The 24,862-nt window shown below is 40.2% G+C and overlaps 1 protein-coding gene and 1 long non-coding RNA gene across 5 annotated transcripts in view; one reads left to right on the top strand and one right to left on the bottom strand.

Moving 5' to 3' along the window:
* LOC106007637 (zinc finger protein 627-like) overlaps nt 1-24,862 on the bottom strand; it is an 80,871-nt gene that overhangs the window by 39,684 nt on the left and 16,325 nt on the right. The gene's annotated exons all lie outside the window — the stretch shown is intronic.
* LOC101718016 (uncharacterized) lies at nt 18,795-19,971 on the top strand. Its single transcript, XR_015447529.1, has 2 exons — nt 18,795-18,885; nt 18,994-19,971. It is a non-coding gene; the product is annotated as an uncharacterized LOC101718016 (long non-coding RNA).

Genomic DNA, 24,862 nt, shown 5'->3' with positions numbered 1-24,862 from the left:
GCTTTCCTCTACACAAATAACAGACTGACTGAGACAGAAATAGGGCATACAATTCCTTTCACAATAGCATCCTAAAAATTGAAATACCTAGGAATCAACCTAATGAAAGAAATCAAAGACCTCTACTCTGAAAACTGTAGCACTCTGAAAAGAGAGATTGAAGATGATATCAGAAAATGGAAAGACATCCCTTGCTCCTGGGCAGGAAGACTCAACATAGTGAAAATGGCCATACTTCCAAAACTGCTATATAGATTCAATGCAATCCCAATAGAAATTCCAGCATCATACTTCACAGACCTTGAGAAAACAATCTAAAAATTCATTTGGAAGCAGAAGAGACCTAGAATAGCAAAAGCAATTCTAGGCAACAGAGACATGGCAGGAGGTATCACAATCCCCAACTTGAAACTATACTACAAAGCTACTGTGATAAAAACAGCATGATACTGGCAAAGAAACAGACCTGAGGATCAGTGGAACAGATTAGAAGATGTAGAAACAACTCCAGACATACTCAGGCACCTCATCTTCGACAAAGGAGCCAAACACCCTCACTGAAGGAAGAAATGGTGCTGGAAAAATTGGGTTTCAACTTGTCAAAGATTAAAACTAGACCTATATCTTTCACCATGCACTAAACTAAAATCGAAATGGATTAAAGATCTAAATATTAAAACAAACACTGAACCGCCTGGAACAGAAGTTATTTAGAACTCTTGAAGACATTGGTGTAGGAAAAGAGAGATTAGGTAGAACTCTTGAAGACATCAGTGTAGGAAAAGATTGTATGAACAAAACCTCAGTTGCCCATGAAATAGCACAAACAATCAACAAGTGGGATCTTTTCTTATTAAAAAGCTTCTGCACAGCAAGAGAAACCACCAACAGTGTGAAGAGACAACCCACAATGTGGAAAAAAGTTTTCACCTGCTGTTCTCAGACCAAGGTCTACTATCTAGAATCTATAAAGAACTTAAAAAAAATCAGACCTCCCAAATTTAAAGACCCAATCCAAAAATAAGCATCTGAAATGAACAGACACTTCTCAAACATATAAGTAGAAATAGCAAATAAACATATGAAAAAATGTTCAACAGGGCTGGGGATTTAGCTCAGTGGCACTGCCCCTGCCTCATAAGTGCAAGGTCCTGAGTTTGATCCCCTGTACCCAAAAAAAAAAAAAGTTCAACATCACTGGTCATCGAGAGATGCAAATGAAAATAACACTGAGATTCTACCTCCCCCCAGAAAGAATGACTGCTACCATGAAATCAACCAATAACAAATACTGGCAAAGCTGTGGGGAAAGAGGAACACTGCTCCACTGCTGGTGAGAGTGTAGACTGGTGCAACCACTGTGGAAATCAGTATGGAGATTTCTCAAAGAACTAGGACTGGAAGTCCCATCTGACCCAGCTGGGTATCTTCCCCAAAAAATTAAAAGAATCATACCACAGTGATATATGTGTACCCATAGCCCAAGTGCCCATCAACTAGAGGCTGGATAAAGAAAATGTGTTTTTTAAATAAAATGGAGTACTACTCAGCCATAAAAAATGAGAAATTAGAGACATTTATAGCTAAATGGATGCACATTGAGGCCATACCCTCAAGTGAAATAAATAGGACACACATGTGTAAATACCAAATAGTTTCTCTAGTGTGAGAAAATGAATGTGTAAATAAGGACTAAAAGGTATAATAGATAATGTGAAATAGGAAGAAAAGGGGCGAGGGGGAAGGAGAAAAGAAAGAAGAGAATGGAATTAATATGAGAAAATGAAAAATTTGAAACAAAGCCTTTGTACATAGGGAGGGATGGAGGGGTGGAAGGGAGGGCAGGGAAATGGGGAAAAAATAAGAACCAAGAGAGATTATATAAAGGTACAAATTTCCAATGATGAATGTTATATTGTACACTTAAATTGGACCAATAAATCTAATAAAAAAATGAAAAGGGTGAAATCACAACAGGTCCCACAGAAATCCAAAAGATCATCAATAACTACTTTGAGAACCTCTTCTCAAATAAGAAGGAAGACACAGGGGCCGGGAATTTAGTTCAGTGTTTCCGCAGCCTGCCTCACTAGCACAAGGTCCTGAGTTTGATCCCTGGTACAAAAGAAAAAAACGAAAACACAGAAAAAAATCTGACAGATGCCTAGATACATAGGAATTACCAAAGCCAAATCAAGAAGATATAAAAATTCTAAATAATCCACTATTAGTCAATAAAATTGAAGATGTAATTAAAAACCTACCAACATGGGAGTGCAGACTGGTGCAACCACTGTGGAAATCAGTATGGAGATACCTCAAAGAACTAGCACTAGAGGTCCCATTTGACCCAGCTATTCCCCTGCTGGGTATCTTCCCAAAAGAATTAAAAGAATCATACCACAGTGATATTTGTGCACCCATGTTGATAGCAGCACAGTTTGTAATAGCTAAAGCTTGGAAGCAGCCCAAGTGCCCATCAACTGGAAACTGGATAAAGAAAATGTGGTTTTTCTAAAACATGGAGTACTACTCAGCCGTAAAGAACGAAAAACTAGAGTCATTTATAGCTAAATGGATGCATATCGAGGCCATACTCTTGAGTGAAATAAATAGGACACACATGTGTAAATACCAAATAGTTTCTCTAGTGTGAGAAACTGATAGTGTAAACAAGAGTTAAAATGATTAAAATGAATAACTGATAATTTGAAATAGGAAAAAAGGTCCAAAGACGAAGGAGTGAAGGGAGGGGAAGGCGAAAGGAAAAACTATGAGAAAAGAAAAAAAAATGGAAATGAAATCTATGTAAATAGGGAAGGGTGGAGGGGGTGAAGGGCACACAGGTAATGGGGAAAAAAATAAGAACCAAGATATATCATGTACAGGTACAAATACCCAATGATAAATGTAAACGAATTGTATAACTAAAATGTACCAATAAAATGTAAAAAAAAAAAAAAAAAACCTACCAACAAAGAAAAGCCCAGGCCCTGATGGATTCACTGCTGAATTCTACAAGAAATTTAGAGAAGACATAATGCTGCTATTTCTCAAACTCTTTAATAAAGTTGAAAGAGAAGCAATATTTCCAAATTCATTCCTGGAAAAAAGCATTACTCTGATACCAAAAGCAAAGAAGGTTTGAACCATAAAAGTGAACTACAGGCCAATCTCCCTATGACCATAGATGCAAAAATCCTCAATAAGATACAGGCAAACAAAATGCAGCAAATAGTCAAAAAGATTATACACCATAACCAAGTAGGATTCATCCCAGGGATGCAGGGATGGTTCAACATATGCAAATTAATACATGTAATATAGCATATTAACAGAGCCAAGGAGAAAAATGACATAATCATTGCAATAGATACAGAAAAACACTGGCTAAGTCCAACATCCATTCATGATAAAAATCCTACAGAGAATTTGAATAAATGTTCTTTATCTCAATCAGGTAAAACCCATCTATGACAAATCAACAGCCAACATCATACTCAATGGACAAAAACTGAAATCTCACTCTAAAATTGGGAACAAGCAAAGATGTCCACTACCACCACTCTTACTCAGTATTGTTCTGAAAACATTAGCCAGAGCAGTTACACAAGAGAAAAAAATAAAAGGATTAAGGATAAGAAAGGTAGAAGTTAAACTATCATTATTTGCAGGTGACATCATGCTCTACATAGAAGGTCCCAAAAACTCCACCAAAAGACTTGTAGATTTAATAACCAAATTCAGTAATGTAGCTGAATAAATTCAACACTCAAAAATAAATTAATTAATTAATTAAACACTCAAAAATCAATAGCATTCCTGTACACAAATAACAAACTCACTAAGAGAGAAATCAGGGAAACCACACCTTTCACAATAGCATTCCCAAAAAATGAAATACCTTGGGGCTTGGGATTTAGCTCAGTGGCACTGCACCTGGCTTGTAAGAGCAAGGTCCTGAGTTTCATCCCTGGTACCAAAAAAAAAAAAAAAATGAAATACCTAGGAATCATCTAACAATGAAAGTAAAAGAACTTTACATTGAGAACTATAGTACTCTGAAAAAGCAAATTGAAAAGGATATCAGAAATGGAAAGATATCTTTTGTTCTTGGGATGGAAAAACCAATATAGTGAAAATGGCCATACTTCCAAAGTTATCATACAGATTTAATGCAATCCTGATCAAAATACCAATAGCATATCTCACAGAAATAGAGAAAACAATCCTAAAATCCATTTGAAACCAGAAGAAACCTAGAATAGCAAAAGCAATTCTGGGCAACAAAGGCAAGGCAGAGGGCATCACAATCCTGACTTGAAATTATATTACAGGGGCCAGGGATTTAGCTCAGTGGTTCCACCGCCTGCCTTGCAGGCGCAAGGTCCCAAGTTCAATCCCTAGTACCAAAAAAAAAAGTTATATTACAAAGCTACTGTGATAAAAATAGCATGATACTGGCATAAAAACAAACATGAAGATCAATAGAACAGATTAGAAAATGCAGAAACAACTCCAAACATACTCAGCCACTTTATCTTTGACAAAGGGGACAAACACTTTCACTGAAAGAAAGATAGCCCCTTTAATAAGTGGTGCTGGAAAAACTGGCTTTCCACTTGCCAAAGACTAAAACTAGACCCACTTCTCTCACCATGCACTAAACTCAAATCAAAATGGATCAAAGATCTAAATATTAAAACAGAAACTCTAAATCTACTGGGAGAGAGAAGTAGAACTCTTGAAGATTTAAGTGTAGGCAAAGAGTTTATGAAGAAAATCCTGATTGCATTGGAAATATTACAAAGACTAGGTATGCCACTTGTTCCAACCCAGATCATCAGTCCACTCAAATGAAAAAAAAACCTAGGATGCAAAAGAAAACATCTTTCAAGTACAGGACTATAAACCATTAGGTATTTGAAGGAATTTGGCCCAAGAGAATATAGGGGTTAGGAATTCCTGAGTGTATCAGAAGTTAGTAACTGCCTTGTTTATAGCATGGATATCTCGCAATAAATAGTAATGACCATTGGGCTTCATAATAGCTAAAACTGAGTATTACAAGGTGAGGACAAGACAGTAAAAGCCCATGCTGAAATGACTTATTTATTAGAGGTGTATTTATTAGAGGCTGTAGCCCTCCTCTGGTTTCAGGCCAAAGGAAATACTGTCTATAGTGTGGGAAGGCATGAAGGGTCTTTTATCTTAATCATTAGCAGTTAATACCTCTCCCAGGAATGTGGGTGGCCATACCTGGTGTTTAATAAAAAGGTCAATTAGGATAGAGTCATCAGCATTGCTGAAAGAGACAACCTTGTCATAATTGTGGGGCCATTAGGTATGTAAAAGATAATTTGAACCTCTATCTTTGTTAATCAGTTTCATCCAAGTAAAAGAGCTGAACATTCAGACATTACAAAGAAGGCATAGGTAAAGAGAAAATTATTCCATAAACAACACTCAACAGGAATAAAGTATTTGAAAAGCAGCATCCCATTGATGTCATAACCTGACAAGAATCAGAGCCAATTGTGTGGAATGGGAAGTGTCTTGGTTACTTTCTCATTGCTAGGACAAATTACCCAATACCCACAAGGTAAAGAAAAAGAAATTTATTTTGGCTCACAGTTTGTAGAGTTTTTAGTTCATAGTCGGCTGGTTCCAAAGCAGGGCACCATGGGGCTGGGGATTTAGCTCAGTGGCTCCGCCACCTGCTTTGCAACCACAAGATCCCGAGTTCAATCCCCGGTACCAAAAAAAAAAAAAAAAAAAAAAAAAAGCAGGGCAGCATGGCATAGGAGTGGCAGGGCAGGCAAGAAGCAGAGCAGGGTCAAAGGAGGAAGTGGGAAGATGGGAAGATAGATAGATAGACAGACAGACAGATGATAGATCCTTCCAGGCCACACCCACAGTGACCCACATCTTCCCATCAGCCTTCATCACACCCAGTTATAAGCCCACAGTGGTCTCACCCAATATCACATCCATGATCCAGTATCACATACCCATAATCCAGTTACCCCCCAAAAGCCCCACCTAACAGTGAATGAGGGTTTCAGGGAGCATCTAGATATAAGCCATAACAGGAAGTAAGAACAGAATAAGAGGGAGAGAAGGAACTTTATGGTCTTACCTGGGACATTCTATGTCCCTCATTCTCAAGACAACAATTGGGGCTCTGGACAGTGGCTCCTTAGATCCCAGCCCTCCAGGGTCCAATTCTGCCATGTTTGAAGCAAAGTGACTTCAGAGGACACCAATCATTAGGGCAGTTTCTCTTTCAGTAGCCCTTCTGCCAGAACACATGATTCATATCAGTTAAAATGCTTTCCTGGGAGAGGAATCAACATGAAATACATGGTCACCTCATAATGCAGTGAGAAGCTCTGCATGGTTTTTGTCTTCTTGTTCATATTTAGTTTTAGCTTCTGCTCTCTCCTTCATTCCTCCTCCTTGTTTTTCTTATATACCGATTATTTTAAAAAGAAAAACAGATTTAGCAGCACTCACTAGATCATAAATGGAAATCTTGTGTCCCAGGGACATTTTATGCAATTTCCTTCTGATGTCTGAAGCTGATTCAGTAAAAAATCTGCCTTTAAGAAGGACTCAGCCTTGACACAAGTGATGGTCAGTCCTGCTTTTTCATCACCTCCTTAAGTCATTCAGGAAATGTAGTACAGTTTCCATTTGGGCTCTAATGAATGGTAACAAGTTTAGAAAGGTTTCTTGGTTCAACAATATTGCCCTTTCATGCTTCTAGAATGTAAAACTTTTAAATATCTGCAATGCCACTAATTATAAAGGTAATTAAATTTCCATTCAGGAAAGTCTATTGTGACAGCTTAGGCCCTAAAGGGTAGATATAATCTAGAATATGTACATTAGCACGAAATTTGCCCTTGCCATGTTATTTTGAGTCAGAATAACATTGACATCATTCCAAGACAGTTCACAACTATGAACATATTGGAATACTTTTATATATTTCTCAAAATCATCTGAAAAACTACCCAAATCCTGTTTATGTGCTTAGAAAAATGTTTTTTGACTTCTAACTGGTCTAAATTCACCCAAGATTTCCTGAAGAGGTTACATCCTTGCTAGCAGGGCTGTAGCATTTGCTGAGGGCCTTGAGTAAGGAGGAGAAGGCTCCTTATACATGAGTTCTGAATGTTAGTTTTATCTGCCCAATTGGGAAGTGGCTTATGAGACAGAAAGTCACCCAAATGAGAGAGTTTCATTTTATTCATGAGGGCCAACACACTTGGTTCTAATTTATATCAGAGACATAAGTCTGGATTGTCTCTCATAAGGCAAAGAAAGCCTGAACATACAATACCTATGACCACTTTTCTGCCCTTGTAAAAGAGACTACATATAGTACTTCAATTCTCTGGCCAAGTCCCTTGTTTTTTCAGCTTCCATTGAGGCTATACAGTATTTCAAAAGAAAATAAATCTCTTTTTCTTAAGTACCAGGCAATCAACCCTATTCTGGTTGTGTAGAATGCATCCAAGGTGAGCTAAAAGGAACTTACGGGAATTACTCATCTGCTAGGAAAAGAACACACAGGCTCATGTGTCCCCCTTAAGAGGAAAAGAAAACTCCTAGGAGGTACAAAAAGTATCCTCTTTTGCCTATCTATGGACTAGGCGTTGGGTGTAATGTATCCTTCCTGAGTCCCAGATCTGGGTAGTTGACTAGTCTCTATTGGCCTCTGTGGTATTTTTGGTGACTAATGGTTGACTTGAGATGCCTTTCAAAAGAAGACACAATAGTTTGCATTTTGCCAATATCTCCATGGATGGAGGCCTGACACCATTTCCAGTGCATAGACTGATATATGCCCTCTAATATATATCAAAAGATTATAGCTATCTTAGAATTCATTGACACACAAACCAGACTTAAATGATACCCTATACAGAAAAAGTACTTCCAGAAAAGGATTACATTTTGTGATAAAGTTAGCAGCATTATTAGCAGTATGCCATGTTCTAGTCATAAGTGGTATTATTCCTGAAAGTGGCAGAAGAGAATGTTATCAGGTAGCTTGTTTCTAAAAAGTGGCTCACCAACTAAGTGTTACTGGGTTTGGGATTGGTCATCTCTCCTTCCAGGGTTGAATTCCAGATTCTTCTTGTCTCAAACAAAGAACCAAATGAAATGGTCAAAAGCAGTGGCAAAGTTTATTACAGAAAGTAAAAGTGAGGAGTGGGAGAGAAAATGGCTCTGCAGAGTGAGCTTGAGCCAAATAAATAGAAAAAAGAGTAAGAGCAGAGATAAAAGTACACACTACATCTGGGAAATTACAGCATGAGCTATCATGGAAAGCTATGACAGCACTGGCTTCTCATGGCTGCCTTTCTTTTATACTGTCCATATCTCAAGGAAACCCTCGAGAACTTCTACATACAGGTCCTGAGAGGTGATACTGAAATCCCCTGCCTCAGCTGATGTCAAGTCTACACCATGCTACTGAAAACCTGCTGGAGTTCTCTTGAGAAGTCCACATGCAGGGCTTTGGGAACTGTATGTGTCTAGGATCTTGTAGTTAACAGGTCACCCCAACTTCCCCACCCAGCTTTTGCCATGCCCTCATCTCCTATCTCAAGAGGACAGAAAGGCAAAAGACTAGGAATAGAAGCCATTACAGAATGCCAAATGAACTAGCAAGAAAACAAGATTCCCAAACACAACAATCTGAAACATCACCTTGCCTATAAAGACAACTCACCAGAGGCACAAATTCTCCCATATTTGGGGACAGTTCCAAGCCCATGGACTTCTACAGGATAGAATAAGCAGAAGAAAACAAAAATCTCTTGGTCTTAGTCCAGAGATAGAGGCAGTGAGGAGATCTTCTCTTACTGCTTGGTGAACCAGCAACTGAAGTAACAACACCAAAGATGTCACCAGGAAGTTTCTGTTTAACACTCTGAGGTTCTAACACCATGAGGAACTAACCAAGCTCCACCTCAGTTCTCTGGGTGTTCAATGAAAGGTTTCAGACAAAATACATAGGCCATCATAGAGAGCATAGGTAGAGTTAATTAAACAATTATAGATTTTCTGAGTGAAAAAGTGACTACAACTTCTATCGGAGGCCAATCAGTCCTCCAATCTGCCTAGAAAGGGGGATAATGGGGGCTAAAGAGAGAGAGATAATAGTGACTTTCATAATTTCATAGTACAGGGAGGTCAGGGCCTCAGAGTGGGCAAAGACAAAGACATGCAGTGCTAGCCACTATTTATTGGGTGTACACAATAACTGGTGGGAGTATCAGGTGACTCAAAGGGCAGCTGTAATCTTATGTTCATGAGGATCTTAGGCTGAAGAGGATTTTGGGTCCCTGAGGATCTTATGTTGATGAGGGTGGTAAAGAGAGCATTCTTAAAATAGTAGGTAGAATGAGATAGCAGACTAATAAAGAATTGGTCCTTCCCCCAGGTGAAATATTTTTCTTTTTTATTACTACTTGGTTCTCACTTCAGCTGAAGTACTCTTGTCCTTGAGCATCACAGTATCATGGGACCATTGAGGCCTCAACTTGTGTCCAGAGGCAAAATGGAGTTGTTTCCGCATGCCATAGCCAGCTCATGGGCAAGGTGACACTGGCCCTTAGACAGCTATAGTCATACTTTAATTATGAAATAATTTCTCCCAAAAAATTATGTAGAATGGCTCTTGACATCTTCAAGCATAAAGGTGCGCATTAGTCATGATGGTAGTTCCCCTGAATGAGGTCTCAGGTTACACTTACATGATTAAATGGGTCTTTCAAGGAAAATCATTTCCTTTCTCCAAGGCCATTGTTCTTTTACAAAGAAAATGGGCTGTGCTAATCTACATCCCAGGGAAGAAATTTTCTGTTTATTTGCTAGGTAAAGGATTTCCTTTTAGTTTGTTTTGAGATCTTAAGGTTTTTCCAATCTCTCACCCATGGTCTGTCCTTTTATAGGCCCCAAACTTTATCAGCATACTCAGAGGATGTCACCTTCTCTTGGGCTAAAGTTTGAAACCACAAACTTGTGCATACTTTATCTATAGCAAATGATTTTAAAAGTGAGAGAAGCAGGGCCGGGGATTTAGCTCAGTGGTTCTGCCACCTGCCCCACAAGTGGACCAGAGTTCGATACCCAGTACCAAAAAAAAAAAAAGTGAGGGAAACAAGGAAAAACAATCCCACCTTCTTTGCTTTACATGTAGCACCCCAGCAGCCTGTCTCCAATCCTGCTAATATCTGTCTTGCTTCATAACACTAGTTTACCTTGTAAAAATAAAAAGAAACTTTATTTAGTTAGCTTATGAATAAGGAAGCTAGCTAGGGATGGGGCCTGATTTAGAGTTGGGTGATCTGCCATACTGATAAGAATTAAAATAAAAATGGGCAGTGAACTAGGACTTTAGACCAAGAATGAACTTCTACAGGCAATATGGAATGAAGCCCCTCCTTATTAAAGGGCGTTGCAGCCAGTCTCTAATAAACTCCTGACTTTCCAGGAATTTAAAATCCAAATAACCAGTTTTTTCTTTAAAATTTCAGTTTTCTTTAAACCTTATATGCTAAGTAAATGGGTTAGAAAGTTCCAATTGGTCATTTTAAATTTACAGAGCCACCTGTGATAGGTGGCCACTAAACAACTGAGAAGTGCTTGTGGTCTGCTTATGCATAAGAAGTTCTGGACTGAGCAGATACGTGGAAATTCCACTTTTTGGATTCCTCTCCTGGAGAAACCAATCTTTTTTCCTTTCCCTTTAGTTCCAATAAAAACTATCCTAACTTCCTCTTTTTGATTCAAGACTTCATTCTTTGATTTTTGTGCTTGGTTTATATAGAATCAACTGTTCTATATTTTGGAGGTCCCACTGAGATCAGAGATTAATAACTAAACCCAAAGAGGGAATTTTCTTTGCATTTTTCCTCTTGCAATATGTTCTTGTTAATCATGATTCCATTTAGGAGATAGAGATTGACACTTTGTTTTAGTTTTTGTTTGTTTGCTTTTGTTTTTGTTTTTTGCTGGATAGCCTTGTGTCTCTTCTGTCATTTCCCTAGTGGCAGGATAAATTTTGGAAACAATATGCTTCATATAAAAATGTGGGACCCTGTCAGCCAATTTTCAAAAAGGCAGCTAGCACTGGCTATTACTCTTAGGTCTCAGGGGACAGTTTTCACTGGAGAGTCTGGCTTGACCCCCTCCCCATGCACATGGGAGGAAATGTCTAGCCTACTCTGACTCAGTTTCCTTTCCAATTTGATCCCTGCTAGGGAGGGAGCAAATTTAGTTCTTGACACTCTTGATCACCCAATACTGCCTGCTCTTGGGCAAACTGTTCCATTAACTCACCACAAGCATTGATGAGGACAAGTCTCACTGCTATGGCTTCTCAATTTCAAATTTCTCCTGCCATTTTTTCTTTTCTTCCTCATTTTTTGGAAGCTTATTTTGCTAAAGACAAAACACCCACCCTAAGAAAGCTTTTAGTTCCAATTGTCCCTGTAGATAAAATTCCTGTACCTTTGTATAGGCAGTTACCATTGAATTAGATGCTCTTCTATCTCTTCTCCACTGCTCTTCCCCTGAGAAATAAAGCCTGGATAGGGTGGACTAATTGGTCTTTGCAATGGGGCAATTGCAGTGGGGCCATTACAACATAGGTGATTTCAATGATAGAACAAGAAGCCACAATTTCTCTCCAGAGCGTATCACTAGTCTGGCAACCAAGTTCTATACTCAGAAATATGCTACCTGAAGGCTGTGAAAGGAAAAGCTTATAGCTAATATGGACCAAGGGAATTTGAGGAAAGGGGGAACAACTGCCAGTAAGAGCAGGCAGTCCAGTTCTGGTCCCACTTCCTTGAGCATATCCAGCTCACCACCACTGGCACTGGATGGATCAGGCCTAAGGGATCCCTTAGGTAAGGAGACAGAACAAGGGCAGGTAGGGCCGGGGATTTAGCTCAGTGGCTGTGGCGCCTGCCTTGCAAGCACAAGGTCCCAAGTTTGATTCCCGGTACCAAAAAAAAAAAAAAAAAAAGAACAAGGGCAGGGATATTTTCTCTCCTCTTTTTTTTTTTTTTAATAGGAAGCTCTATGTGGAACTTGGCTTTCCCTCACTTCCTTGGAATGCATACTTAATAGCTAGGACTCTTATGAACCCCAGGCTCCAAAGAAGTGTCATTTAGTCTTTTTCTACACCCATACCTGGCCTGAGCACTCCCTGAGAAATGGAAAAAGTGATTATCAATGGAATATGCATAAAGGTAAAACACTGTGCATTTAAAAGTCTGTCCCTTGGGCCAGGGATTTAGCTCAGTGGTTTCGCCACTTGCTGTGCGAGCACAAGGACCTGAGTTCGATCCCCAGTACCAAAAAAATGTTTTAAATAAAAGTCTGTCCCTTAAGCTGGGGATGGTGGCACACACCTGTAATCAATACAAGATCTTGGAAAGCTGAGGCAGGAAGATTGCCATGAGTTCAAGGCTGGCCTGAACAACACAGTGAGATGCTATCTCAAAAATAAATAAATAAATAAATAAATAAATAAATAAATAAATAAAAGGTCTATCTTTTTTGGAGGGAATATTTACATAAAAAACAGCAGTGGCTATGAAAGGAAGAGTTTATCTTAGTGACCCTAATACAGAGGACCCTAAGGAGCCTGTACTGTGGTAACAGCTATCCCAAAGATCAAGAAAAACCATCAATCTTCTTTTTTTCTCTTTTTTCTTTCTTTCTTTTTTTTTTTTTTTTTTTTTGGTATCAGGGATTGAACTTGGGAACCTTGTGCTTGCAAGGCAAGTGGCAGCACCACTGAGCTAAATCCCCATCCCAAACCATCAACCTTCTTAAAACAGTCTTTGCATTCATGAATATAAAAGAGCTTTTCTCTCTTTCCCCTTCTGAATCATATTGGTGTTAACTTGTTACAGGAGATCTCTGTTATGATTCACCTAAAAAGTGCTACAATATTTCCTAGGGAAGATTCTGACTAGCCCATTTATCATTACAAACTTAACACTACAAGGGCCAGGGATTTAGCTCAGTGGTGCCACCGCCTGTCTCGAAAGCACAAGGACCCGAGTTCGATCCCCAGTACCAAAAAAACAAAACAAAAAACTAAAAAGTAATTGTTCTATGTGTTTCTTGTTTTTCATCTGCCTGTTTAATCTATTTTAATAACTGGTTAAAGTATCCGCAGCTACTTCATTAAAGATTTTTTTGAGTTCATATCAATTTCATTTTTTTTTCTTATTTTTGCCCCTGTAAACTTTTGGCTCTTTTGAGATTCTCCCCCAGAAAACTGGTTGTATGAGTTTTTGGAGAAACTAAACACATAATGAGCTCAGTTTGTACAGAATTAACTGTCTTGGGCCAGGAATTTAGCTCAGTGATTCTGCCCCCTGCCTCGAAAGCACAAGGTTCTGAGTTCAATCCCGGGTCCCCTCCCCCCCTAAAGAAAACCAGAATTAACTGTCTCACCATGAGCCCTTCAATGCGTTGAATTTATATTCAAGTGCAATAGAAAATTCAAGAGCTTACTTTACTTATGTTTATGCATTTGTTGTGGGCTCACACAGATCCCTGCTTCAGAGATAATGTAAATTAAGACTAAGGCAATGTCATGAATTTACAGGCAGAAGCTTTAATTAGAAAGTATGTTAGAGAAAAGAAACAAATTTCATATCCCATGGGCAGCCTCAGAAAAAGATAGAGAACTCAGCTACTCTACAGTGAACCAGCTTCTCCATAGACAGAGAAGTGTAGAGAAAAGGGATCTGCAGCAGGGAAAGAACAGAATAAGGGCCGCAGTAGGCTTTCTAGCTAATCCTGACCAGAAAGAGTTAATATTTTACTAGAGAAAGCAGTTAACAAGACAAAGAGGGAGCGCTCATAACCAAAGCACAAAGAAAGCCAGATTCCCTAACCCATATAGCCACCCCACCCCACTCCAGTAAAATATAAAGGAGACTAGAAGGGATGGGGCTACATGATAAGACATATATTCTCTGGGCCAGGGATTTAGCTGTGGTTCCACCGTGTGCCTCACACGCACAAGGTCCTGAGTTCAATCCCTGGTACTAAAAAAAAGACATATTCTCACTCTAAGGTCACTATATTACTGCACTAGATACAGGCATCCCCTTACTTAATCACTACCTCTGAGAAACTTTGTAAGGTTCCTCTTAACCTATAAATTCCAGAGATAAGGCCCTAGGCAAGGACAGACAGGTGGGAAAAAGTCAAAGCCCACCTAGGAATGTGCAGGTAGGCAGTGGCACTCAGATTAAGGTCCTGTGGCCTGGGCTCCATCTATGACAGTTCAGAGAGCCAATCAGATTGTGACACATTCTGGGGGGTGGGTCCCCCAAAATATAATAAAAGGGATCAAGGACAAATGATCTTATTATATGGTTTGGTGTACATTATTTTGGTCATGGCTAATTGGAGTTCTATATGCCTTACTTATTTGTATGTCCAATTCTTTTTTCATGTTTGGGAAGTTTTCTACCATTACTTTTGTGAACAGGTTTTTTATGTCTTTTGCACTGTCTCCTGCTTTTTCATTGACTCCAATCAATCTTATGTTGTTCTTCTTTGTATCATCTTGCACCTATTGTATTGATTTTTCATGGTCCTTTCTTCTTTTTAAGAAGTGTTTCCTGGGCCAGGGATTTAGCTCAGTGATTTCGCCTCCTGCTGCGCAAGCACAAGGACCCGAGTTCAATCCCTGGTACTAAAAAAAAAAAAAAAAAAAACAAAGAAGTGTTTCCTTATTGCTAACCACAATCCTGTCTTCTAGGTCTTATATTCTGTCCTCACCTTGGTTCATTCAGCTACATATACTTTCAATGGAATTTTAATCTCCTGGATATCAGTTTGAATCTGTTTCATGTATTCCATTACTTTCCTGTGTTGGGCATTCAGAGATTCTATCATTTTCCTAAGTGCCTCCATTTTTTTTACCTGTGTCTACTCTAGATCCACTGAGCAAGTCCTTCACTATGATCACCTCTTTTTTTACTGGAGAGATTATTTCTGATCTGATTTTCTCTATAGCTTCATTCATCTGGGGTTTCTTTTTCCTTTTTTTAACTTCTACTGTTACCTTTTCAGAAAATTCATGTGGGTAGCTTCTGATTTCCTCTATCTCTTTGTTCCCTGGACTTGTTCTGGGTGGGCTGGAGGCTGAGGTTGCATTTTGCTACTGTATCTTGTCATTTTCTTTTTTTAATTTTAATTTGTTTTCTGTTTTGATGCTTGTAAATTTCTTATGGTAAGTAGCTTTATCACTAATATCAAGGCTTCCTTAGGAAATATCCATTTCTCAGAAGTGTCTTCTAAGTTTGGCTAGCTCTTGGCCTTTGTGTCTGTCCCAAAGTCCTACCTTCCCAATTTATTAGGGATGAGAAGTTGATATCTATTTGGCCCAGCACCCAGTCCTTTGGTACTGGAGTATGCTGATGATAATGATCCCAGACAATCAGTGTTGTCATACAAGGGAGAACAACTGATTACTACAGGCATGACACCCTGGCTAAAGTAGTACAATTAGCAATAACAATAGCCACAACCACAGCCTAGAAACTCACAAACTGTGGTAACTACTAATTTGGTACCTTTAATGACAGGAGCAAGATCTACAATTATATAACAAAATTGAACATAAACCAAGAACTTATATACAGTGAGTTTCCTCTTAGTGAGGTGATTTTACTCTATGGTGGCATTTAAGAGAGGTAGGGAAAAAATAGAGACATAAATGAAGAGAAATATAGTAGAAGCAAGGCTGAAGGACAAAGGATGATCACCCAAGCTTTGGGAAACTAAAGAAGAGGAAAGGAGAGAAAGAATGAATAAGAAAGCAAAAGAATACTGAAGTGAACCAGAAAGACTAGAAACAATGCTCACTCACATAAAAATATCAAAAAAAAAATAGAAAGACAGTTGAGAAAAGAAAAAAAGATGACCATAACAGATAAAAGTAAAAACCTAAACAACCAATAGATGAAAAAGGAAAACAAATCAAACAATAATATTATTCTGATGTCCACAGCTCTGTGGTAGTGTCCAAGTCAGAGCCCAAATCTGTGCTGGGTAATCCCGCCAAGTCTGCAGTAGGATTAGTGCTTGGTACAGGGCTGCTCTTGGCCTCTGGATGTGGGGGCTGGCACCAGTGTCTTCAGCCAGCAACTTTCTGGATGTCGCTTAGTGGCCAACCCACATCTTACCCTGCTTGTCTCTGCATTGTTCTCCCAGCTACTGTGGTGCCCTCAGACAGAGACAGCCCAAGGGTGCTCCCAGTCTATGTACAGTTAGCCCCTTCCAGCCCTTAAACAGCCTACTCTGGTCCACACAGCTAGCATGTCTCTCTCCTCTCTCAAGCCACTGGAAGCAGGACAGGGGGAGTGCTGTTGGCCAATTCATTGCCCCTGACACTGCTGCAGACAGCCAAAGGCTGCTTGGGTCTCACTTCCCTCCTCTCTCACACCACTGAGAGCAGGGCTGAGTGCTGACTTCGCACTCCTTGCCCCACCACAGCCCAAAGCTGCTTAAGTCTGACATCTTTGTCTCACATGCCACTGGGAGCAGAGCAAGAGTGGTGCTACCTTTGCCACCGCTGTGGTTCCTAACCTTGTTGTTGCTAGAGGTTCCAATTAGCCACTATGGCACAGGACTAAAAATGAAAAAAAAAAAAAAAAAAACCTGGTGGCCCATTGGGAAGGGAGGAGCTTCCTGGTCACTTACCCCTGTGTGTGCTGGCAAAATTTGCTGCCAGAGAAAATTTGCTGTTTAGAGAAAGGCAAAGGAGGCAAGGGGCCTTATATCCCAAGTCTATCCTGTGTGGATTGAGTTTCCCACACTATCACAGTCTGTCAGTTTTTTGGGAATTTCCCAGAATGGTGATTCCTGCTCCCTGCACAGGTGGAGGTCCTTCAGGGTACCAATGTTTTGTTTGATCTACAAGTCTCCTATTTTATATTAATTTAAGCATCAAGCTGTATTTCTCTCCCTTTCTTCCAATGACCTGTTTTACTCTGAGTAACTCCAATATGGCTCCTCCTCTATTCAGCTATATTGAATCTCTCCTTCCGAACACTTCCTTTCAGAGCACTTTTTCTCTTCTTTTTCTTACCTTTAATACCTTTAATAAACATAAAACCTTGATACTTTGTTTCCTGTCTCTTTGTTCAGGACAAGAGCCAGAAAAGGGCACCCCAGAACCCTGGTATCACTATTATAAATGTGGCTTTTAAAAATTTCCTTTTCTGGGAAAAAAAATAGAAACAAAGTCTTTGAAAATAGGGAAGGGAGGAGGGGGTGAAGGGAGTGCAGGGGAATGGGGAAAAAATAAAAACCAAGATACAGCCTGTAAAGGTACAAGATCCCAATGATGAATGTAACTGTATTGTATACCTAAAATGTACCAATAAACTTAATGAAAAATAAATAAATAAATTGTCCTTTTCTGGTTCATCATTAGTGTATAAAAAAAAAAACAGATTCTTAGTGTTAATTTCACATCCTACATTTTTGTGGAAACCATATAAAATGGGTTTTTATTAAATTATTATAGGTTTCTACATAAGGATATGCCAGGGACATATGGACTGGGTCTCAGATGCCCAGTGAGTGACTAAAAGCTGGATAAAACTTGCCATCCCTAACCAGACCTGGTAGCATGTGCCTGTAATCCTGGCACTCTGTAAGACCAAAGCAGGTTTTTAAATTCAGGCCCTACCTGGACAATTTAACCTGACCCTGTGTCAAATTTTAAAAAATTGTTTTTGGTTTGGTTTTTTGAGATAGGATCTCACTATATACTTCAGGCTGGCCCTGAATTCACTATGTACCCTACGATGGCCTTGAACTCTTGACAATCCTCCTGCCTCAGGCTGCTAAAGTGATACTGATGCAATTAGAGAAGGAAATGGAAACATTCCACATTTTACACACACACACACACACACACACACACACACACACACACACAGGCCCTCAAATAAACATTTTAAAAGGCACACACTATGTTACTGTTATGGGGTAGCCTGCTTCTAAAAGTAATTTGCTAACTAAATGTTCTGGGTTGCTTGTCTCTCCTTCTGAAGTTAGATTCCAGGTTCTTCTTGTCTTGAACAAAGAATTGAACTAAAGAAGCAAAAAACAAAACAGTAACTTGTCTGAGAAAGTAAAAGTGAACAGTGAGGGAGAAAGTGGCTCTGCAGAGCAAGTTTGGGATGAGTAAAAAAGGAAAAAGCAAGATAAAAGAACACCCTGGAGAAAGCAAGGTGGGCTATCGTGAGGAAAGAGCACAATAGCAAGTTCTTCTTGCGGCACCTCTCCTTTATCCTGTCCAAATTTCAAGGAAACCCAGGAGAACTTCTACACATGGCTCCTGAGAGGCTGTGCCGGGACCCATGCCTCAGGCTGACATCAAGTCTAGGCCATCCTATTGAAGATCTGCTCGAGTCCTCACAAGAAGTCCACGTGCAGGGCTTTGGGACCTGTTCTGCACACGTGTCCGGAATCTTGTAGTTAACAGGTCACATCTACTTCCCCAAACAGCTTAGCCACACCCTACTGTCTTATCAATATTGTAACAGAGCCCAACAGGCCCGGTGGCGCGCAGGCGCGTGGGCGGTGGTTGGCGGTTGTCTGGCGGCACTTGTGCGGTTGTGGCTCTGTGAGGTCTGCAGGCGCTGGCAAATCGAGCCTAGGATGTAGAGACGCTGTGCCCGACTGCGCGTCTGACGCGAGCTCGGGTGGGCTAGAGAGCAGGGGGCGGTCGTCGGGGGTGGTGGGAAAAGGAGGCAGCGAATCACTTACAAATGACACCCAAGCAGGACCCGAAGCCCAAGTTCCAGTAAGGTGAACAAGTACTATGCTTTCATAGGCCTCTTCTTTATGAAGCAAAGTGTGTAAAGGTTGCCATAAAGGACAAACAAGTAAAATACTTTCTTACTTTCTACATTACAGTGGTTGGAATAAAAATTGGGACGAATGGGTTCCAGAAAGCAGAGTACTCAAATATGTGGACACCGATCTACAGAAACAGCAAGAACTTCAAAAGGCCAATCAGGAGCAATACGCAGAGGTAAAGATGAGAGGGGCTGCTCCAGGAAAGAGGACATCTGGTCTGCAACGAAAAATGTTGATGGGAAAACAAAAAAGAACAAACAAAAAGCCCCTGGTAATGGAGATGGTGGCAGTACCAGTGAGACACCTCAGCCTCCTTGGAAGAAGAGGACCCAGGTAGATCCTACTGTTGAAAATGAAGAAACACTTATGAACAGAGGTAAAGTTAAAGTAAAGATCCCTGAAGAGCTAAAACCGTGGCATGTTGATGGCTGGGACTTAATTACCAGACAGAAACAGCTCTTCTACCTTTCTGCCAAGAAGGATGTGGATTCCATTCTAGAGGACCATGCAAATTATAAGAAATCTCGAGGAAACACGGATAATAAGGAGTATGCTGTTAATGAGGTTGTAGCAGGAATCAAAGAACACTTCAGTGTGATGCTGGGCACTCAGGTCCTCTACAAATCTGAGAGACCACAGTGCACTGAGATCCTCCTTACCAATCACCCTGATGCACTCATGTCCCAGGTGTACCACATCTACTGAGATTATCTGTACGAATTGGAGTGATGTCGGCCTACACACCTCTGGATGAGAAGAGCCTTGCTTTATTACTGAACTATCTTCATGATTTCCTCAGGCATCTGGCGAATTCAGCAACTTTGTTGAGTGCCAGTGATTATGAAGTGGCCCCTCCTGAGTACGATCGATCGGATAGCAGTGTGAGGAGCTCTCACTCATGTTTTGATCTCTGTCAACACGTTTTTTGTTCCTAGTCCTTCTGTTGTACAAATGGTGCAACTTAAAAATATTAGTGTATAACAGAATTGATGTTTGTTTTTATTTTAAACAGAAAATAAAAGGGGTTGTAGCTTTTTTCTTTTTTTCTTTTCATTTCAAAGTTGCTACCAGTGTATTCAATGATGGACAACAGAGAAATAGTGTAGTGTTTTATTGCCTAGTTGACAAAGCTGCTCTTGAATGCTGGTGGTTTTATTCCTTTGACACCATGCACTTTTATAACACGTGTTAATGCTATATGACAAAATGCTCTGATACCTAGTGCCAAAGGTCCAATTCGGTGTATATAACAACACACTCATCCATTTGTGCTCTTTTTTTTTTTAATGGTGCTTAAAGAGCCCATCCTTTGCAAGTCATTCATGTTGTTCCTTAGGCATTTTATCTTTGCTCAAATTGTTGAAGAATGGTGAATTGTTTCATGGTTTTTGTATTTGTGTCTAATGCACGTTTTAACATGACAAACGCAATGCATTATGTAGCTAGTTTTCTGGAAAAGTCAATCTTTTAGGAGTTGTTTTTCAGATCTTCAATAACTTATTTCTTTAAATTTCAATAAAAAACATATTTTAACAGAGGTGGACATAGCAAGCAGTCACAAGTTCACAAAACCTCAGAATCAAGGACTTAGGGATGCCAGGAGTTCCTCCTCTAAACAGAGCCAACACTTTCTTCCCTTTTCTCCAGATTTCTCTGCCTCACTAGGAGTAATCATCATAATAAATGATATACAGACATGATCATAATATTAGGCAGTCATTAGCAGACTGAAGACAGGCAGCTGGGAGCTACTTGAAAAACAAAGAAGACCTGATTTTTTCCTTCACTTTCTTAATCATTAACTAGCTTTAGGTAAGATCCACACAAGCCTGTGGTTTCAAACTTTAGCTCAAAATGTCACTGGACTGGTTCTGAGGGTCCCTGAGGCTGAAATGAGGAACTTAACCCACCCCTTTTAACTAAGTATGTGGGCCTGGAGATTTAGCTCAGTGGCCCTGTGCCTACCTGGCAAGCGCAAGGTCCTGAGTTTGATTCCTATTACAAAAAAACAAAAACAAAATAAGTATGCAGGTTTGCTGACTCCCATCAGAAAAAGAATTTTCAGGATGCCTCAGTAAAAGGAGGTATGAGAAGGACTTATTAGAGACAGATATAGGACATGCGCAAGAGCAGAGTGCAAGTGCTCAAAGAAATGAGGCACAATACAGTTGGGAACTGGGAATCTTTTGTTTTGAGAGGTGGAAATCTGTGGAATTTGATCATCTATAGTCCTAGTGGGTGGGAGAGGATGGCCCACCCCTAGTGAGATAATGGTCTGTCCCTACAGGAAGTCCCAAAAGGGTGGTCCATTCATGGGTGAAAGAGGACCGTTTGCAAGTAAAAGGGAATGGATCTGCTTACAACTGAAAGGGAGTTGCCCAGGTTTGCTGTTTTGGGAGAAGGAAAAAAAGTGAATAAATCAGGCTTGTGTTCTGAAACTGTAGTTTTTCTTTAAAGTACAATTTTTTAAAATCTCAATTTCCTCATCTTTCTACCTTGCTTTACTTCTTCTATCCTACCTCAAAAAAATGTGACGGGGTGGGGGATTTAGCTCAGTGGCACAACGCCTGCCTCACTAGTGCAAGGTCCTGACTTGGATCCCCAGTACCAAAAAAAAAAAAAAAAAGAACCTAACATATTCTAAATATGCCGATAAGGTCTAGGGCTCATGTAAGATCAGACAATTGGTGAGGGGGTCAGAAAAATTTCAAGGTCTCAAAACTAAAAGGAGATATTCACTTAACGAGTAGACAAGCACCTTTTTCTCTCTGAAATAGGTATATGCAGCCCATTTTATTAATACAAGAATAACAGGGCCAGGGATTTAGTTCAGTGGTTTTGCCACCTGCTGCGCAAGCTCAAGGACCTGAGTTCGATCCCCGGTACCAAAAAAAAAAAAACCACAAAGAATAACATGAGCCAGACTTGGTAATGAATTCCTGTTATCCCAGCATTTGGGAGGCTGAGGCAGGAGGATCACCACAACTTTGAGGCCAGCCTGGACTACATGGTGAGTTCATGGCTCGCCTGAACTACAAAATGAAACTGTCTCAAAAAACCAAAAAAAAAAAAAAGAATCACTACAGGGACAGAGAAAAGGCAGAATCCTGGGCCCTTACCTGGTGCTTATTAAAAGCATGATCTGCATTTTATCCCAGGACTGTCAAAGACTTAAAACCCATTTTTACTATGAACCATGACTCTTCACTGGCAACTGCAGGTGCCCAATAGGTAACTAAAAGCAGAACAAAATTTGACTTTAATTCTGCACCCTTTGTTACTATAAATCATGAGTCAAATATCTTCTCAGCTCTGCATATAGATGTTAAACAAGGTTGATTAGCCCTACATGTGTGCATGTTCTCACCCCATTCAAGATGAGGACACCAGGATGGGGGAATTCCGGGGACATTTTAGCTGCACCTAGGAGCCTCTAGCCATTGTTTTGGATTCTAGGAAAGGTAGAGCCCCACATGACTGAAACCACAAAGACCATCATCCTTCCCTGGAAACAAAACCATCCCTCAGCCATAGATTCCAAAACTATGACCTCAGGACTGAGTTAATGAGCAACAAGACTTCTGCCTACCAGCTAATCCTTAAAAACTGGCCTCCCACCTTTGCAGATAGGTCAGCCGGAACCCCTATATCAGAGTGCACCACCACCAGCTAGCTAAGCTGGCATCATTTCCTATCTTATACCTTTCCAATTAAAACTTTTTTCTAGAAATGTGTGCTTTAGTTTTAATTTCCATATTACTAAAAGCAAGGTGGCAACAATACGCTTGTTTTGTGACTTCTAGAATGTCAGGTTCAACAGGAAAACATAATTCATTCAACACACTTATTAGAAAGCCTGTTACACAAAGAATGCTTACTGAATACAGCAATTGGGATATACATCAAGAGGAAACCACTTCCCTAGTGCAGAAGAAATCTCGAGTTTCATCCTCAATACAGGAAAAAAAAAAAAACTTCTACAATGTATCAGAATTCTCACAAAGTGTGAGTCTTTTACATATGCCCTCATATAGGCTACATGCCTTCGGTCACCACAGCCTGAACCAATGCTGGCAAACCTATTGGGCATGCTGAGTCCTGTCAGCACATGGGCCAAGTTGCCCCAGCATTTGGGCACTGGATGATAGTTGTTTTTTCGGAACTAAAACCTCCATATTTGGGTTTAATTACAGTGTTGGCACTTTGCCATAAGTGGTCTCTAAAAGGTTCACCATCGCTGGAACTGCTGTCAACCCCATCCCATGCTACAGACAATATACCATGGCCCCCAAACCAATCTCATGCTGATGAGAAATTCTACATTTTCTGAGCCTACATCTACACAGCAGAAAGAAATCACTTCTGTATAAACATACAAAATGGGATTCCAAGGATGCAACACCAAGGGTGGAAAATGAAAGCAGCAATGATGTTCCAGGCCATTAAATACTCCCAGAAATATCTGCCAAAACTAGATTCTGTATTCATTTTGAGTTCGGTGACAGGAGCAAAGTTATATGCCTTACAGCTTTGTCCTCCATTGTACTTTCTTGGATATTAAGTCCATCAAAGTGTCATCTGCTATCAGATCTCACTTTAGTCAGCCTCATGGAACACCACTGTAGTCACTGAGTCTTGGGGAACTGCAACATTTGCTAGTGGTAGAAGGGAAAGGCTTCAGAGACTCCTACCATAAATGTCCCATCACAAAATATCATTTTCAGGATACAGGAAATGACAAAGGATGGGGCAAGGGCAGCTGACCTGGCTTATTCCATTACTCCCACATCCCTTCTAAGGCTCTCTGACAATCAAGAAATGGGGAGGGCCGGAGATTTAGCCCAGTGGTTCTGCCACCTGCCTGGCAAGGACAAGGACCTGAGTTTGATCCCCGGTACCAAAAAAAAAAAAAAGAAATGAGGGGAACTGCCTGTAAAAAGGGGCCAGACACCTACACCATCTGTTCAACTCAGCAAACACAAAATTACTTGGAGGCAGCTTATTGGGAAGAGTTCACCTTGCAATCCAGGGGCTCTGGGAGTCAAGTGATTTGCTGCCCTTGAAGCCTAATACCTGTTCATATCCACACAGCTAGATCACTATAGAGTGAGATCTTTGAGAAAGAATTCCACCCTTGGTGGAAGGACTAGGAAACCAACCCCAAAGCCACACAGATGGGACAGGTATATAGGTGATTGTCTGGGAAGGCACATGGACCAGTAAAGCTGGGGCACACACGGAAAGGAGAGAAAAACCAAACATACCCTTTTGCAAAGATTTAACACCTAATCTATTACTGACTTTGCAATTGTGTTTTGTTTTTTCTTTCTTCCTTTGTTTTTTACTGGTACATTTTATTCTTTCTTTTTTCTTTTTTTTTTTTTCTTTTGGTACCGGGGATCTAACTTGGGTCCTTATGCTTGTGCACCAGACGGCGAAACCACTGAGCTAAACCCCTGGCCCCAGTACATTTTAGATAGACATATATCTTCCTTCTTTTCCCATTCCCCTCCCCTCCCTTCAAGTCTTCTTCCCCTCATTTACAAAGCTTTGTTTCCACTTCTTCTATTCTTTTTTGTCTTGTCCATTCTTTCCTTTTCCCTTTTTGTTTTGTTGTTTTGTTTGTACAGAGCTTAGACTATAAAGGCCCCTTGGGAACTGAAGATTGCAGGAGTAACTGCTTCATGACAATCTGTGAAAGCACTGCTGTGTCAGAAAATGAGCTTACAAGTTACTGAGTCATACAAATCACTGAAAAATCTGTAGCCATGGATGGCACATCACTTGGCACCTGCTTTGACTGAATCCACACAATGTGGCCATCCACCAAGGAGGCAGAGATGCCATCACTTCATTACATACTATCAGCTCTCCAACAATGTGATGCATCCACCTGACCACCACTGCCCAAAAGTTGGCTTCACAT

The sequence above is a fragment of the Heterocephalus glaber genome, unplaced genomic scaffold (assembly GCF_053883595.1).
Source record: "Heterocephalus glaber isolate CG9 unplaced genomic scaffold, H.glaber_assembly_v1.0 deba00001760, whole genome shotgun sequence".
Classification (NCBI taxonomy): domain Eukaryota; kingdom Metazoa; phylum Chordata; class Mammalia; order Rodentia; family Bathyergidae; genus Heterocephalus; species Heterocephalus glaber.
The sequence above is the reverse complement of the archived record's forward strand: the minus strand, read 5'-3'. Positions and strand labels throughout refer to the sequence as shown.